Here is a 17,077-nt window from a genome sequence, read left to right as displayed (position 1 = left end):
AGGCTGGGAAGTCCAAGATCAAGGTGCCGGCAGATTCGGTGTCTGGTGAGTGCCCAGTTTGTGGTTCACAGGTGACACCTATTCTGTGTCCTCATATGATGGCAGGGATGAGGGAGCTCACGGGGTCTCTTCACAAGGGCACGGATCCCATTCATGAGGGAGAAGCCCTCCCGACCTAATCACCTCTCAAAGGCCCCACCTCGTAATGCCATCACCTCAGGGGCTAGGACACAAACATTAAGACCACAACACTCCCCGAGGTAAAGTAAGTGAAGCACCTGTCTTGGACCTGAGCCTTGCCAGGTGGGGGTGTCCTAGCCTCCCCCCTCCCACCCCATAAACTGCTTCAAAGGCAGGCTCCTCCCCTGTGTCCATTTCTTCCCCTTTCAGGACCTCTGCGTCCCCACCCCCTCCTTTCATTCCTAGAGCCAGCTTCTCCCAGTTGCCAAATCCCTGGGGACCTGTCATGTTTCTATCTGATTAGATCCTTCTAGAAGTCTCTGACCCCTGGCTCCATCATCCGTGCTTCTCAAACCCTTTGTCTGTTCTAGCTTCGGTGACTTTGTTCTCTCCTGCTTTTGCGTCTTCCCTTTGGCCCCCCCTTCCTAGTCCCCTTCTGGCTACTACCCTGCTCGGGGCCACTCCCCCCTGTTTGGTGCAGGAGCCTCTCAACTGGACCCCTAGATCCTGACCCTTCAGGCTGTCCTCAACACAGCAGCCAGAGACTGGCTTTACTGTTATTGTTGTTGTTGTTGTTATTATTACTGTCATGTAAATATTTTAATAGCTAGGGGCACCTGGGTAGCTCAGTTGGTTAAGTGTCTGACTCTTGATTTCTGCTCAGGTCATGATCTCAAGGTCATGAGATGGAGCCCCGAGTGGGGCCCCGTGCTCAGTGCAGAGTCTGGGATTCTCTCTCTCCCTCTCCTCCTCCCCTCACCGACCTCCCTCCCCACCCCGACCCCGCTCATGCTCGTGTGCATTCTTTCTCAATAATAAGGAAATAAACCATAAAAATTTGCTCTGTACACTGAGCAGCTGATGGTTGTTCTTATAATCTTAATTCCTTCTAAAATGGCATGTGATTCTAATAGAGAAAAAAGGTAGTTATCAGTTATATGCAGCATTTCTGCTGTTCTTTGAAATCTACTTAGTTACTATATTTCTTCCTCTTTTTTAAAGATCACTAGCTTATCTGTTTATCCCTCATGCTAAAATTAAAAAAAAAAAATCAAATGAGAGAGATAGCTTTTCTTACGTTCTGGGGCATCTGTGTGAGTTAAAATTTGCTCTGAGAGGGTCCATGAGAGATTCGCTGACTAATCCCTCTGCCCAGTCTCTTCTTTCTTTTTCCTGCTCTCGTCCTCCACCTCCAGCTCCCCTGCCTCAGGGCCTTTGCTCTGGCTGTTGAATGGCCTGGAACATTCTTACCCCAGACGTCACTTCCTTCCAGTACTTCATCAAATATTCCTTCCTTAGTGAGGCCTGCCCTGACTCACCCCACTTCATGCTGCAAGGTGCCCCCTCCCAGCCCACGGCACCCCCACCCCCTTAGCCAGCTCTAGTTTTTTCTTTTCTCCATGGCACCAGCCACTTCCTAACACAATTTACTTACATATTATGTTTGTAGTTTAATATCCATCTCCAAGCTGAAATATAAGCCTTGTGAGGGCAGGGAACTGTTTGAATTACTGATGGATCCCAAGGGCCCAGCCTAACACCTGGCACATAGTAGGCCCTCAATAAATATTTGTTGAGTACATGACAGCCTCCTTCACAGGCTCCTCTTCTACCCCCAGGGTTCCCCAGAGAATGCCCTCATTCTCATACTGTACACACTCTCCGAGAAGTCTAACCCATATGACCCCTGAATCCATCTCCCAGCCTCCACCTGCTTGGCTAAGGGAGTGATACCTCCTCTGAGAAGCTCCCTAGGCCTCTTCTCTTATTTGCCAGCTTCTTGTGATGTCTCCCATGCTGCCATTTTCATAGAGTATCAGGGTCATTCTTTTGAGAATGGGGGCCTTATCTCATTCATTTTTATGTATACATTTTAATTTTACTTATTTAGTAATCTCTGTGTCCAACAGGAGGCTCGAACTCACGAGCCCAAGATCAAGAGTCACACAGTACTGACTGAGCCAGCCAGGTGCCCCTATTTATAAATTTTTTAAAAAAATCATTGTTGGGGGGAAAGTTACGATTTCAAAAGCAGTGACTATCCCATTTGTACCAGAGGAAATGTGAAATATTTATAAAAGCATACAGGAGAAAATTAAATAAAAATCACCCCCATTTCTACAACTTAGAGGTGTGTTCCACTTATAGAATTAAATACATGTGCATGCACACACACATGCATATATATATATATATATATATATTTTTTTTTTCCTAATAAACTGAAAGACTTAGAAGGAATTTCTTTAAAAAAAATGAATGGTATCCAATAAAATGCTGTTAGGGAATGCTGAGTGCAGAACCATCTTGAGAAAGATGGAAGCAGCCCCCGGGAGCCAGGAGGGGGCTGGCGCTCACATCTAGGCTGGGGTGTTCGGACACGGAACATAACCCTACAGGGCACCGACAGCAGACAAGGCCACTTGAGGACCACAGGAGAGTTAGATAAAAACAAGACCACTCACCCATGACCATGTCTGAACACTGACCACATAAGAACATCATCCAAGCCGCCCACATGACCAGACACCCCCTCTGGTCTCGATGAGTAGACTACAGTTGCTTTTCCGACCTCGGCTCTGGCCTTGCTCCATTACTCCCACCTTCTAGGTAACAGTTACTAAAATGTCCTCTCCTAGAATTATCCCTGCTCCCTGGCAGCATCCAATCTGGAGCAAAGCCTTGCTTCCTTGAGCACCCCCCAAAATCACCTAACTCAAGCCCAAATCCTAAAGAAGTCCTTTCTGATACCCGCTGGTGGAGATGCCCCACAGCTCCCCACGGTGTACACCTCCCTTGTCGCAATGAGTCAGGAAACTCAATTTTGTGTGTCTGCAGGTGTGTTCCTGGTGGCCTTTGGCTGCCGGGCCTGGACGATAGATACTGTCCATCACAGTGTTCCTTCCCGCGCCCCATGCCTGGCACAGAGCAGATCTCAAAAACACGTGAGATGAATTCACTCAAGCTAAGGTGCAAACCATGTTTCTGAGACAGACCCTGTTCGTGACCACTAGACAAAGTGCCAGTTCCTTTGGGAATTAGCAGCTGTTCCCTGAGCACCTACGTCGTGGAGGGAGAGAGGAAATATAAGACACGGGCTGGATCCTCGTTGACAAGGCGACACAGAGCAGCACAAAGGGGTAACGAACACCCTGGAACATGGTCAACTGCACAGGGGCCACCACAGGGCTAAACGTGCTGCCAGGTGATGAATGGGCTTCAGAGAAATATAAAGAAAGGAAAGAAGTCACTGCAGGCCTTGCATGGCGGGGAACGGCAGATGCAAAGGCACGGCGGGGGAGGGTCTGTGGTGCATCTGCCCCACACTAGGCTCTGTGCAGGCTGCAGTCTTGCCCATCCTGCTCGCCTCCTCTCCACCAGTGCCTGACACAGAGCAGGCTTTCCGTGAATTCCTGGTGAACGAATGTGTGTCTGCATAAGACAGTGAGGGGACCCGAGCGCCTCAGGAAGACGGTTCAAAGAGGGAAGATGATGCGAGAAAAGTGGGTCAGGGCCTTGAGTGCCAGTCTGAGAAATTCCGGGTCCTCCTGTTGGGAGCTCTCTGCGGCTTGAGCAGGACAGTCCACCTGGGACAGTCTGCAGAAGGAGGGCTCCAAGGCATCAGGCTTCTCTGTAAATGGGGGTAGGGAGGCTAAAGGCAAGCTGATGAGGAATGTGGGATTTGGGGACGGGCAAACCTGAGCTGGAATCCCACTGTCTGCCATTGTCTGTGACCCTGGACGAGGTCCTTAACACCACTGAGCCTCAGCCTCCATCTCCTGTCACTCAGGATTTGAGGCACACTCATGCCACAGACCCAGGATAGGCATTTTGGCCACGGCTCCCCCATCATGGTGTGGTGTTTCAGGGCCCGATCACAGGGTATTCTCTGAGCCAAAGGCTGAATCGGGCCTCAAGGGGGGGCGGGGAATGGAAAGAGCCGTGGGTGTGGGGTTTGGGACCTGTGTGCTGGTGTTCTTTTGTTCATTACTTGACTTCTCTGGGCCTTGGTTTTCTCACCTGAATAAGGACCAGAAGCACCCGCTCCAAGAGTTGCTCTGGGGGGCACCTCTGGGAAAGCAAGAGCAGAATGCCGGGCATGGGGTAGGGCTCCATACCCAGTCCCCCCATCCCTCACCTCCTGCGAGCTGGTGATCAACCACCCTTCCCTGCAGGTGGCTGAGAGCAGAACGTGCAGGAGCAACCCTGTCCCATTTGGAGGAAGAGGCGCTCCTGACCCCTTAACCTCAGTCCAGAGGCCACAAGTCCAATGCCTCCCGACACAGCCAGGCCCTAACAGAGACCCCTGTGCTGAGACGCTGTGGCAGCCCCTCTAGCTTGTCTGGTCTACAGTGCAGGGGGCCTGTCAGTGGGCCCCCGGGCGGACACAGGGTTCTGCGGGGACCGTCGAGAGCATTTCCCCAGCTGCAGCTCTCCACAGTGACGCTGTCCGCATCATGCCTCCTGTCTTTATCACTCCCCTGGAGCAGCCCACAGGCCCCCTTCTGTGAGGAGAGGTAGGGGGAGGAGCCAAGTGCTGGGACAACTCCACATACAGACCAGGGCCTTGAAGAGTGCCCCCCCTGTGCACAGGAAGCCTGTCCCTGAGGGCTCAGAACCCAGCTTCCCAGCACCCAACTTCTTTCCCTGTGTCTCCCCTCAGCAGGGCACGGAGGCCCTCCTTCAAATGTGGCTTGCAGCTCCATAGGCAGGGATGAAGGACGGGGTGCATGAAAGCGGGACTGACTGAGAGGAGGTGAACTGTCCGTGCGAGAGCAAGACTCTGCTGTACGGGAACCGCCATGGGCTTGAAAACCTCTGCTCCCCTACGATACAGGACTTGAGGTGACAGGAGATTCAGTTGACACTGTAGTGACACTTCCGAGCAGGCGCGCTCTCAAGCTCCTCCCTGAATGAGCAGCCTCACCCCAGCCCTGTGGGGCCCCAGAGGTCCAAGAGCAAGGAGCGAGGCCAGGGCGGGCCTCAAGCTTTCCTCATGTCACCAGGCCGGCTCCAGGCTCCTGCCCGCAAGGCCTGTGTCCCATCAGGGACCGTTCTGCCTCCCCTAGCCTTGGAGTCCGCCTCCTCCCCCGCCCCTCCCCCTCCGGCCCTGGGCTGAGGCTAGGGCTCTGCTCTTTGGGGAGGGGGGGCAGGAGGGGCAGTGATCTCATCCCTGAGAAGAATTAGTCATCAGAGAGGCAGGGACAGATCTGGGGGGCAGGACGGAGGACAGGCTCCATGTAAATGACTCATCTCCCCGCGGGGCCCGGCTTTGACAGCTGCTGCCGGGGAGAGGTTGTTAAGCGGGAGCTACCCAGAGGCAGGAGTAGTTAACTGGCTTTTAAGAACTCATTTTGCTGAATGATTTTTGGTGAGGAGAGAACACCTTAATCCCACAGAAGCAGCACAGAGTAGGAGGAGGTTCAAGTCAGCCCCGGCGGGCCAGGAAAGCCGTGCCAAGGTTCACGACCAGTTCTTGGGGTCACTTGCCCATTGCTCACAGTTTACCAAAAGTTTTCTAATGTGAAACATCATCAGCCTGCAGTTTGGGGGAGCGGGGCGGGGGGGGGGGGTTCCAGTCCTCTTTTCCTAGCCCTCTGCCCTCTCAGCCACCCCCACCTGCTCTCCTCAGACAAAGGTCACCCCAAAGCCTTCCCCAGAACAAGCCAAAAGCACGCGGGAGAGGAGGTGCCCACGTTCCCCAGATGCTTCACCAGCGGTGCCACTTTGTCCTGAGTCACCGAGCGTCCAGTGTGAGCCCCACCCCACGCTCGGCCGTGGAGAGAAGGGAACCAAGGGCTGCCGTCCTCGGGAAGCGGGCCATGGAGTTTGCCATCTAGACAAACCCACAAGCGCCAACCAATACAGCAGGGCCGCGCCAGCCTCGTCCCCAGCCTCCCGCCGCGTGGCCATGCCGGAAGTGGGGACGGGAAAGGCGTGCGGGCCTCTAGCCGGGCCTCCCGCCCCGCGCAGGGCGTGCTGCCACTCACCTGGAGCCGTGAGCAAACCGAGGCCGGTGAGGTGCAAGCACTCATTGGGAGCGTCGGGTCCGCCGTGTGTAGATGGGGAGCTCTTTCTGGCTGCCGAAACTTCGAGTCACGGCTTGGCCCTTGGCTCGCACGTTTCACCTGATGCCCCTGAGCTGTGATGGAGGGACCGTGCCTCTCCCGTGCTGTTTGCCAGTCAAGCTTGCTGCTTGGCGAGCACTCAGCAGGCCCCAGGCACTGTGGGAAGCTGGGGGAACCACCTCCCCACTGACTGCTCACAATAACCTTCCGAGGTAGGCAGTCAGCAGGCCCTTTACGAGGGGTAACATGTCCATGTTGCCCCATTAGCAAGTGAGGCAAGAGCCTGACGCCACAGTCCCTGCTCCCAGCTCTCCAAGAAAGGTGACCTGCCCTTCCCAAGCCTGCAGGAACGGGAATGGAGACTCGCCAGTTTTGTCTCATGCAGCCTGAGGTTTCCAGAGCCCGTAAATTTGTCCAAGGTACGGCATGTTGCCAGATGTCAGGCTCAGATGCTGGAGAAACTTCTAGAGGCCTCACTCCCACAACGCTCCCATAAAGTTCAGCCTGAGAACAAGGTGGATGGGAAGTTCTCCCACATCGTCCTCTTCCTTCTTCCACACGGTCACGCACTCCGTAGGCGAGTGCTACCGGACACCGTCTGGGGGCCAGGCTGAGCCCCCCGCAACCCGGCCCTTTGCCCGGCACCCTTCCAGCGCGCATGCTTTTCTCAAGGCCGGGCCTCTACTTCCTCCCTCTCGAAACCCCAACCACCCTTCTGGACAAAGATGCCTTCCTCCGTCAGTCTTTCCCAGACCCTCCAGCCGGAGGACCTCAGCCCCGATTCTGACCTGCGCGGTGTGGGCGCGCCTGCGCACTGGGGACAGCTTTAAGTCTCCCCGGTGATTCTCTCGTGCAGCCGGGAGTGAAGCTCTGCTGCTCCAGCCAAAAGCAACCTACCTCTCTTTCTTCCGAACTCCCCTGCACTTGACTCTCTCCCTTAGCACATCGCAAGCTCCTTCCTCCACTCTCAAATCCTGGCTCTGCCACTTGTGTGATCTGGGCAAGTTATTTAACTTCAGAGTCTTCATTAAATGAGACTACATCTGCTAATCTCAGAAATGGGAATGATAATAACATCCCACTTGTGGTTCATCCCATCTGAGATTATAACTGCACCATCGATTATAAATGCACCAGTATTGTATGCCATTAAGAATTTTAAATGTTGCCAAATAAACTGTCAGGTCATCATTGTAAGAAGCATCCTGGTTTCAGGCATGTTAAAATTCAAGGAAAAAAAGCTGTGACTTAGAATGAATGAAACCCAGTGCCTCACGGAGTCGTCGTGAGGATGAAATGCATGGATATACCTGAAGTCCTGGCCCAGGGCCCAGAAGTAGTGAGGGCTCAGTACATGTCAGCTATTATTAGCCCCTGCCACGTTTTTATTCCTCACGGAATGCTTTAGTGAGTTTTCCAGCCCCAGCTCTCCCAAAATGGTGCTTACCCAGGCTGGTGAGTTGTTCCCCTGCCCCCCTCCCCCGGCCTCAGGGTAGTGATTAGAGCTGGATGAATAGGCAGCCCCAAGGTTCCAGGGCTGGGGCTCGTGTCCCGGGGAAGTCTCTTTGGCCCGATAGCCTGATGCCCTCTCAAGGGTTCAGCCTTCCTCCAAGGAGGAGCCGCCCTCCTTCTCCCTGAGAGTCAGTGTCTTAGCTGTAGCCACAGAGCAGCCTCACGGCAGTCGGACCCCTCACCCCACAGCCCACCTGGAATCTCCCCCTGCTCCCTGCTTGGAGAGGGAAGGGCATGGGAGGGCCTGGCTGCTAGCCTGACCTTGAGTAAGGCCAGCCTCCAGTGAGCTTCAGGTTCCTTGATTATTAAAGTGAGGCTGTTAATCCTTCCTCCAGCCAGTCAGAAAGGATCAAATGAGATGAGGATGTTGGGAAAGGCTTCCCAGAGAACTGTGCCAAGCAGCCATGGGTAGGGTCACCAGATTGAGCAAATAAAAATACAGGACACCCAGTTATATTTGAATTTCAGATAAATAATGAATTTTTTTAAAGTAAATCTTTATTTTTAAGTAATTGCTACACCCAACATGGGGCTCGAACTCACAACTCCGAGATGAAGAGTTGCATGATGTACCGACTGAGCCAGCTAGGCGCTCCTAATATATAACCCTCCCCTTTTTTTAAAATATAAGAACATTTTTTTATTTTATTATTTCTTTTAGTAATCTCTGTGCCCAACATGAGGCTCAAACTCACAACCCCACGATCAAGAGTCACATGCTCCTCTGAGCCAACCAGGTGCCCAATAATGAATCATTTAGCGCAAGTGTGCCTGATGCAGTGTTTGGGACACACTTATACTAAAAAGTGATTTGATATTTAACTGGGAGTTCTGTAGTTTATTTGGCAACCCTAATGAGGCCTTGCCCATCCTTGCCTGTTGACCCCACCCCACCCCTCTGCTTTCCCACTGATAGTTAACTCTCATGCTTGAGAGGTTCTTAAAATTTTTACTTTCATTCGGTCAGCAAATAACTATCAATGCCTACTTTACATAAGATTCCCTGGTTCACTGTAGAGCACAGAAAGATTAATAATAAATCTTTATTAAGGGCTTCCTAATGTGCTAGGCATTAAGTATTTTGCATATATTAACTCAATACAAAAAATTATTGAGGTAGTTAAGTTATCTGCATTTTACAGATAAGGACATTGAGGCAAAGAGAAGTTAATTAATTTGCTTAAAGACACACAGCCTGGGAGTGGTGGAGCTAGGATTCAAACCTGAGAAACACAGTTCCAAATAGCCGATATGATGTGGCCCCACCTGCGAGGGATTCCAGTCTCATTGTGGAGACAGGCCCCCGCAGGTAATTCATGCGGTACGTCATCTGTGCTTGCTACTTAAGGTAAAAGTCACTGACTAGCTGTAGAGGCATCACCTGAAGCCAGGTTACAAATGCAGAATCAGGAGCCCTGCCCCAGAATCCAACAAGATCCCCAGGTGGGTCCTAGGCAATCTAGTTTGAGAATCACTGCTCTGAACAAGCAGAGGGAGAGTCTATTTATTCACTCGACAAGCTTAGCTCGAGCACGTTCTGCGTAGCAGGGGCTATTCTAGGCACTGCATTGTCACGGTGACTATTGAAAAATGTGGGTACTCCTCAAGCATTTTTTAAAATGTCTCAGCCTGAAGTCTTCATGAGGGTAGAATGCAGCACTTCCCAAAGGTTATTCTTTGAAACACTCAAGTTCACCAGAGGCAATTAAATACAATCTGTGGTCAGATTAGTATGGGGAACACTGGATAGTGTTAGCACAGCCCCCTCAGATTCATAAATCACGGTAACACAGTAAGTGCTCTGAAAAGTCCTGCCATAAATAAACTTGTTTCACGTTCAGCCACTTTTTAATTTTGGGAATTCTCCCCACCACCATTAAGTCTGTTTTATCATCTTGAGGAGCATACTTGCGCATACTCTATTACAGTTTACAAAGAGCGTTCACATTGGGAGGTTTACATTTTACAGATGAAGAAATGGAGGCTCAGAGAAGTTCGTGGTAGTGACTTGCTTCACACTTGGCCCATAGAGGCCACAGCAGAGGTCAAACCTTTGAGCTCAGGTGTGGTCCTATTTCCTGGACCCTGAGCTGCTCGCCCAGGCCCTTCACCATCACATTAGTTGGAGGGTGTTTTTTTGTGTGTCATGGAAGGTGTAAGCAGGAAAAGAGGTTTATGGGCTCAAGCAACTGGAAATCCAGAGGTAGGCTGGGCAGCATGGCCAGCTTGATTTGACCGCTCATTGGGGTCCTGAAGGCCTCATTTCTTTCAGCTGCCTCCACTTGGCTTCCTGCCTTGTCGGCTTCATCTAAGGCTGGCTCCACCTCACGGCCACAGATGGCTACCAGCCACTCCTGGGGCTCCTTCCCGCTCCCTCCACATCCAGGGCAACTCTAGAGTGACAATCTTTCTGCCCAAAACCCATCGGAGAAACTCTTCTTTCATCTGTGATTCGCCTGAATGGGGTCACACGCCCGTTCCTACACCCAGCTCTGGAGATCGAAAAATGCCCTGCACTGATTGGTTTAGGCCTGTCCATCCTTGAGCCAATCACAGTAAGGGGCGGGTCATCTCCATTGGCTAGACTACCGTGGAGCCCGCCCCTGGACTTGGGTCAGTTCTTCAAGTGGCCTTGCTGCCTCATGTAGGCGTTGGGGGTGGGAGGTGCGGTTAAGGAGACGGCTACAATATCCACCGCAAGTGTTGAAGGCCACTTGAAATTTAAATCAACAATATACACTTTAAATATCTTACAATTTTATATATTAATTATACCTCAATAAAACCATTTTTTAAAAGAAACTAAGAAATTATATAAATCAAAATATTTGAAACCGGGCAGATTCAGACCAGCAGGGCATTCAGGGCTATCTTGTAACATTGTTTCTTAAAGACCGGGCTTTAGTCCGTCTGCATCAGAATCATCAGGGAACATTTGTTAAAATGCAGATTCCTGCACCCTTTTCATGACCCACAAAATAAACCTCTGGAGTGGGACCTGCCTTGGAATCTGCATTTTTATTAGCACCACCCTCTAACCAACTGAGCTAACTGGCCTCTGCTTTAGAATCTGCATTTTAACAAATGTTAAATTGCTTGGATCAGCCCTGGTTTCTACATGCTGTCCTGAGGTAATTATTACTAGTGCCCCTTTTACTCTCAAAAGTATACTGGATTGGGCTATAAATTATATCTCCCCTTCTCCAAGTTGACACTGTAGAGCCAGCAGAAAAATGTTCCCCAGGTGAAGAGCAAAGACTTCCGCTCTGTCTGGCCCAGCGGAAAGGGCTTCAGGGTCAGCTCAGTCACTTACAAACTGGAACTCAGCCGACCACCTTCAGCTCCCTTAGCCCATGTCCTTGTTGGGGCTGATGATGCCTCCCTCACAGGGTGGTTGGAGGGGTTGGATGAGAGGATATGTGTCCAGTGTCCAGCCCAGAGGCTGCCCGCCAGGAGCACCCGGTACAGATCAGTACTGGTCTCCCCATCTCCATTCCAGCCTCTTTGAGCTGAACTCCAGAGGCCCTGTCACCAGGGCCCCACTTGCGAAGGCGGCACCAGACAGGCTGTGGGAACGAGCTTCACAGCTTTTGTCAAAGTGGCATAATAAAGCCCCCAAGTGTCTGCTCTTTGCAAACTGGGATTGCAGATCAATTGTGGCATAAACAAAACAGCAGGCTTGGTGCGAACCCAGGGACAGATTACGCCTCTGCAGGGTGTGAGTGGGGGAAGGAAGGGACTCTCAGGATGGCTGGGTTTGCCTTTTCTCTGGCTGAGGCTTCAAGGCCCCTCTCCAGGGCCAGCCTGGCTCCCCACAGATTGCCAGGGCTTGGGGGAGACGGCTCCTCCCCTCTGGGAAGCACCTGGCTAGACAGCAGAGTCAGGCAGAGACAGCCCCCCTGCCCGCCCCCCCAGCCCTCAGCAAGAAGCCTGACCCCAAGGCCTCAGCGCCCTCCCACCCCCCAGAGCTCTGAGTCTATGGGTGTGAATGGGGGAAGGAGGGTAAAATGCCACCTCCACCCTATCTCCTGAGCTGAGCAGACAGTGTCGTCTGTAGGAAAGCAAAAGGAGGTACAGTGGACACAGAGCCAGACCTCAGGAATAGGGCTGGTGAGAGGGACACTTGATTGGGGTACCGTCTGTGCTGCCAGAGAGACTCCTAACCTGTCTGTCCCCTTCCTTCTGGGAGGAGGGTCCCGCAGACAATCAAGCATTTGGCACCATTATGAGCCTGTGGTCATGGCCATGAGGAGACCCCAGAACAAGTTCTGGCCCAGCCTCTATGTGGGGGCAGCAGGGCAACGCTGTGCCCCGGCCCAGGGGTGAGCCTGCGGGAGCAGGGGAATAGAAGTCAGTACAAAACCTCTAAGAAGACAGCCCAGCTACTCTATGAGGGCAGGAACTGCCTCTGTGTGGTTTTCCACCATATCCCTGAGCCTAGCACAAAGCCTGCCAAACTGTGTTTGCTGAAGGAGTGAATGGGTGGATGTTGGTCTCCCAGTAGCATATCTAGTGCTGTGCCTTATAGGGCCCTAGGATAAGGCCACACCCCCTCAGGGAAGGTTGGTGAGGAAAGTCATCTCATTCTCAGTCCCATCGTCAAGGGAAGAGACATCCTCAACAAGAAACCCAGCTCTAGGGGCGCCTGGGTGGCTCAGTTGGGTTAACTGTCTGCCTTGGGCTCAAGTCATGGTCCCAGGGTCCTGGGATCGGGCCGCATGTTGGGCTCCCTGGTCAGCAGGGAGTCTGCTTCTCCCTCTGTATCTGCCCCTCCCCCTGCTCATGTTTTTTCTCTCTGTCAAATAAATAATCTTAAAAAAAAAAGAGAGAGAGAGAGGGGCACCTGGGTGGATCAGTCGGTTAAGTGTCTGCCTTCTGCTCAGGTCATGATCTCGGGGTCCTGGGATGGAGCCTTGCATTGGGCTACCTGCTCAGCAGGGAGTCTGCTTCTCCTTCTTCCTCTGCCCCTCCCCCCTGCTTGTGCGTGCTCTCTCTGTCAAATAAATAAAATCTTTGTTAAAAAAAAAAAGATATCCAGCTCCAGAGAGGGGCCAGAAAGCCAGACATGCGGGAGTTTGGAGGAATGTGAGGATGCTCCTGATGGAGGGCATGGCCTTTGACTCAGGGGGGTAGGTCAGGTAGGGGCAGTCCTGTGAGGGACCCAAGGGGCAGATGAGTCCCCTGCCTGTGGGCAGTCAGCCCGACCTTTAGCCAAAAGTAGAGGTCCCCTCGGTATTGCATTCCTCCTGCTGTCCCTAACCAACCCTGGGGTTGAGTCTGGTTATAAAGCCATGCTTGTCTTCACTGCGCCACAAGAGGGGTGAAGAGTCCACCTTGGTGGGAACATTAAGGAGGAGCAGTGGCCCCTCCCCCCAGCAATGGTTAGTGGAAAGAGAGCCACCAGGGAAAAGAGGACTGCTGGGGACAGGAGTCGTGACTGAGGGTCAGCCTCCCCATGTGAAAGCGCTCTCCTGGCTGCCAGCCCTGGAGGATGGAAATTAGGTTTTCTAGGAGGAATGGAGGCCCCACAGTGCCCTCGGAAGGCAGTGTGGGAAGGACGTGGACGGTGGGCCCCGGCAGACCTGGGTTTCCGTCTCAGCTTACCCTTCCACGCTGTGGGGCCTTGGCAACGACTTAACCCCCTGGTCCACGGTTTCCTGTCTGTGGAGTGGGGTGTGCCTCCCTCACTGCTGTTGCAGAGATGAAGCTAGGAGGCCTGCAGGGCTGGCGCTGGAGGGGGTTCGGGGGGTGGCCTTCCCTGCAGGGAGCAAATCCAGGTGGAACCAGTTTATTCAATGGGCTGACCCGGGAAATGGCCTCTTCTTCATCTGCTGTCTTAAAGAACTTCCCTTTGGATCCCTTCACATCTTGGGCAAATGCTGGAGTTTTCCAACTAGTCTTTTTTTTTTTTTAAGTACCAGCCGCTTTAAAATTGAAACTCAGTCTCAGATATCCAGTCTGAGCTCAGTCCAATCTAAATCCAGTCTTCAAGTTCACTTCTTTTTTTTTTTAAAGATTTTATTTATTTATTTGACAGAGACAGAGATAGCGAGAGCAGGAACACAAGCAGCGGGAGTGGGAGAGGGAGAAGCAGGCTTCCCCCCGAGGAGGGAGCCCGATGCGGGGCTCGATCCCAGGACCATGGGATCATGACCTGAGCCGAAGGCAGACGCTCAACCACTGAGCCACCCAGGCGCCCCCAAGTTCACTTCTAATCAAAGCTCCACCTCTCCCGCCCGCTCAGGCCTGGCCCTCAGCTCAGGGGCCTGCAGTGCGGGAGGGCCAATCTGTTCGCTCTTGGTCTGACATCGCTGGGCCCACTATAACCTTTCTTTAGCTATTGCTGGTGGTGCTGCCATGGCCACTGTTGGGACAGATGGGCCCTTTCATGGGGCCCCTCTCTGGGTGTTTGGAGACCACTGCCCTGCGCTCTTCCCTCAGTGGGCATGCCCTCTCCATCCTACTGCCTGTGAGGACCTGGAGCGCTGCCCCAGCACCCTGCCCCTTAGCCTCTTACTGCTAGGGGCCCCTCCGTCCGGCAGCAAGAGTCTCTTCAGATCTGGCTGCCTTCCGCTCCACCGTGTCACTCTCACACACCCTGGACGCAACAAGCATCGTTGGCAGTGCGGACTGCTCCCCCTTCCCACCCCTGCCTGCGTGGCCTGCTCCAGCCAGCCTCCCATCCAGAGAACTCTCCAGCACAGTTTCAGACTCTAGGAAATGCCTCCGGCTCTCCCCAAACCGTCACTATACTGCAGCCAGTGACCCTGGCTGGGCCTGCCTGTGTCCCTGGCTCGGCTAGCCTCCGGAGGTGAGCTGCCCGCTCTCTGCTGCAGCCTGAGGTGCTCTTGACCGCACCCCCATCCCTTGCCCTGGGGGTGGGTGCGGGAGGGCACAGCACCTTCTACTACAGAAGCTCTGCTGCGTCATGACCATCTCCCATTACCCCCGGATAACTTCTAGCCTTTCCATATAGCCTGGAGGTGTGGGGTGGGGTGTGCTAAATAACCAGACCCGTTTTGGTCTTCTGCTAATCCAGCATGGATGTATCTAGAACTTCTCTTTCAAATAGGGTATAACATACCACATGTCACTCTTAGCTTTGAAACTTCAGCTAAAAAACCTCAAGATTGGGAAAATCCCATTCAATATTCTCTCAGGCAAGTATTAATTTTCCAGGCTCAGGACTTTCCATTTCTTCCAGAATCTAACAAAGGGATCCCCTATTAGAGGTGCTGTTTTTCCTCAGTGTGTAGAGGCAGTGTCCGGTAGAATGGTCTAGGCACCAGGCTAGAAGCCAGGACACATGTATGGTATCTATCCCCAAAAAGCTATACGTCATGTCCCCTCTGCCCCTGCTCCCTCACCTATACAGTGAGAGGTGGATTAGAATTAAGGTCCCTTACCATTAAGAGTCTAGTTTTTTTTTACAGTTTTTCTTATGAGAGTACAAAAAAAAAAAAAAAAACCCTTACGAAACACACAGATAATTATACAACACCCATGTAACCACTATCCAGATTAACAAAATATTTCCAGCACCCCAGAGGTCCCTGTATCCCCTCCCGTTTAACCCCCTGCCATGCCCAGAGGAAACTCCAATTCCGACTTTTATTGGAATTACTTCCCTTAAATAAAAACTTAAAAAAAGGAGCAGGGGCACCCGGCTGGCTCAGTTGGGAGAGCATCCAACACTTGATCTTGGGGTCATGAGTTCGAGCCTTGTGTTGGGTGTAGAGATTACTCAGATAAATAAAAACTAAAAAAAAAAAAACCACTTCCTTGATTTTTCTTATAATTTTACCAACCAAGAATGCATCCCTAAAAAAATTACTATAGTTTAGTTTTGCATTTTTTTTAAGATTTATTTTTGAGGGGCACCTGGGTGGCTCAGTCGTTAAGCATCTGCCTTAGGCTCAGGTCATGATCCCGGGGTCCTGGGATCGAGTCCCACATCGGGCTCCCTGCTCAGCAGGAAGCCTGCTTCTCCCTCTCCCACTTCCCCTGTTAGTGTTCCCTCTCTAGCTGTGTCTCTCTCTGTCAAATAAATAAATAAAATCTTTTAAAAAAAAAGATTTTTTTTGAGAGCGAGTAGCACGAGGGAGGAGGGGCAGAGGGAGAAGCAGACTCCCTGCTGAGCTGGGAACCCAATGTGGGACTCCATCCCAAGACCCTGGGATCATGACCTGAGCCAAAGGCAGACACTAAACTGAGTGAGCCACCCAGGCGCCCGGTTTTGAGTTTTTTATAAATGGAATAATACAGAAGGTGTTCAGCTTCTTCGTTTAACATTCTTTCTGTGAGGTTCATTCATATTATGAATATGTAGCTGTGGTTGATGCGTTCTCGTTGTTGTCTATTTCCTTGTATGAATAGACCGTGACTTGGGTATGGTGCTGGATATTTGGGTCATCGATCTAGGACTTCATATAAATGTGCTCACAGACACATAAATAACAAACACTTTCACTCCACATATAACCATATGGATTCAGAGCTGATTTCTTTGTGAATTCAAGAACTTGGGTTTGGCTTTTTTTTCCTAAGATTTTTTAAAAATTTTTATTTATTTATTTGAGAGAGGGAGAGGAAGAGGGAGAGAGCCCGAGCATGAGCACGAGCGGGGGAGGGGCAAAGGGCGAGGGGAGAAGCAGCCTCCCCACTGAGCAGGGAGCCCAACGCAGGGCTCAATCCTAAGGCAGATAGATGCTTAACCGACTGAGCCACCCAGGCACCCCTTGGGTTTGGCTTTAAAGTGTGGAAAAATCCCTCTATTAAATTGGTTACGCTGCTAGTATGGTTTTGGTGTTTTTGTTTTTCCTCTCTTGTGGCCAAAATCTGAATCTAGGGATATAATTCATCTTCTTCAACTTGGGTATCGTCATAAGCTTTTCTCCTAACTTAAGTCCTTAAGCATAAGATGAAGGCCGTGGTTAGGCAATTGAGATTTCCTCCAGGGAACCTAGAGGATGATTAGTGTATCGGCTTAAGGAATTACTGAAAACAATTTTTTCTCTGGCTCTTTTAAGGAAATAGTAAGCCAAAGGAGACAGAACTCTTCTCCACCGAGTTCCCAGGCCTGGCTCTCGCACTAGTATTAGCAGCACACAGGCAGCCCTCCTGACCTGGGCCATAAACGTCACAGGATGCCCCTGAACTTTTGCTGCATAGGGGCTGAAAGGTGCCACGGGACTGCTCAGACAGATGATCCATTTCCAGCTCAGGCTCCAAGCAGCAGTGACTCTTTGTGCCAAGAGACTAAACGCCCTCTATAACCAGAGTGAGGCAACCATGGGTCCTACGAGGAGACCACAGCG

The 17,077-nt window shown here is 51.7% G+C and overlaps 1 protein-coding gene across 1 annotated transcript in view; it reads left to right on the top strand.

Annotated features, from left to right (window-relative positions):
• The window catches only part of KCNK12 (potassium two pore domain channel subfamily K member 12), a 52,133-nt gene that overhangs the window by 28,988 nt on the left and 6,068 nt on the right, over positions 1–17,077 (top strand). The window lies entirely within an intron of this gene.

This window comes from Leptonychotes weddellii, chromosome 10 (genome assembly GCF_054177405.1).
Source record: "Leptonychotes weddellii isolate Sample4059 chromosome 10, ASM5417740v2, whole genome shotgun sequence".
NCBI classification, from domain to species: domain Eukaryota; kingdom Metazoa; phylum Chordata; class Mammalia; order Carnivora; family Phocidae; genus Leptonychotes; species Leptonychotes weddellii.
The sequence above is the reverse complement of the archived record's forward strand: the minus strand, read 5'-3'. Positions and strand labels throughout refer to the sequence as shown.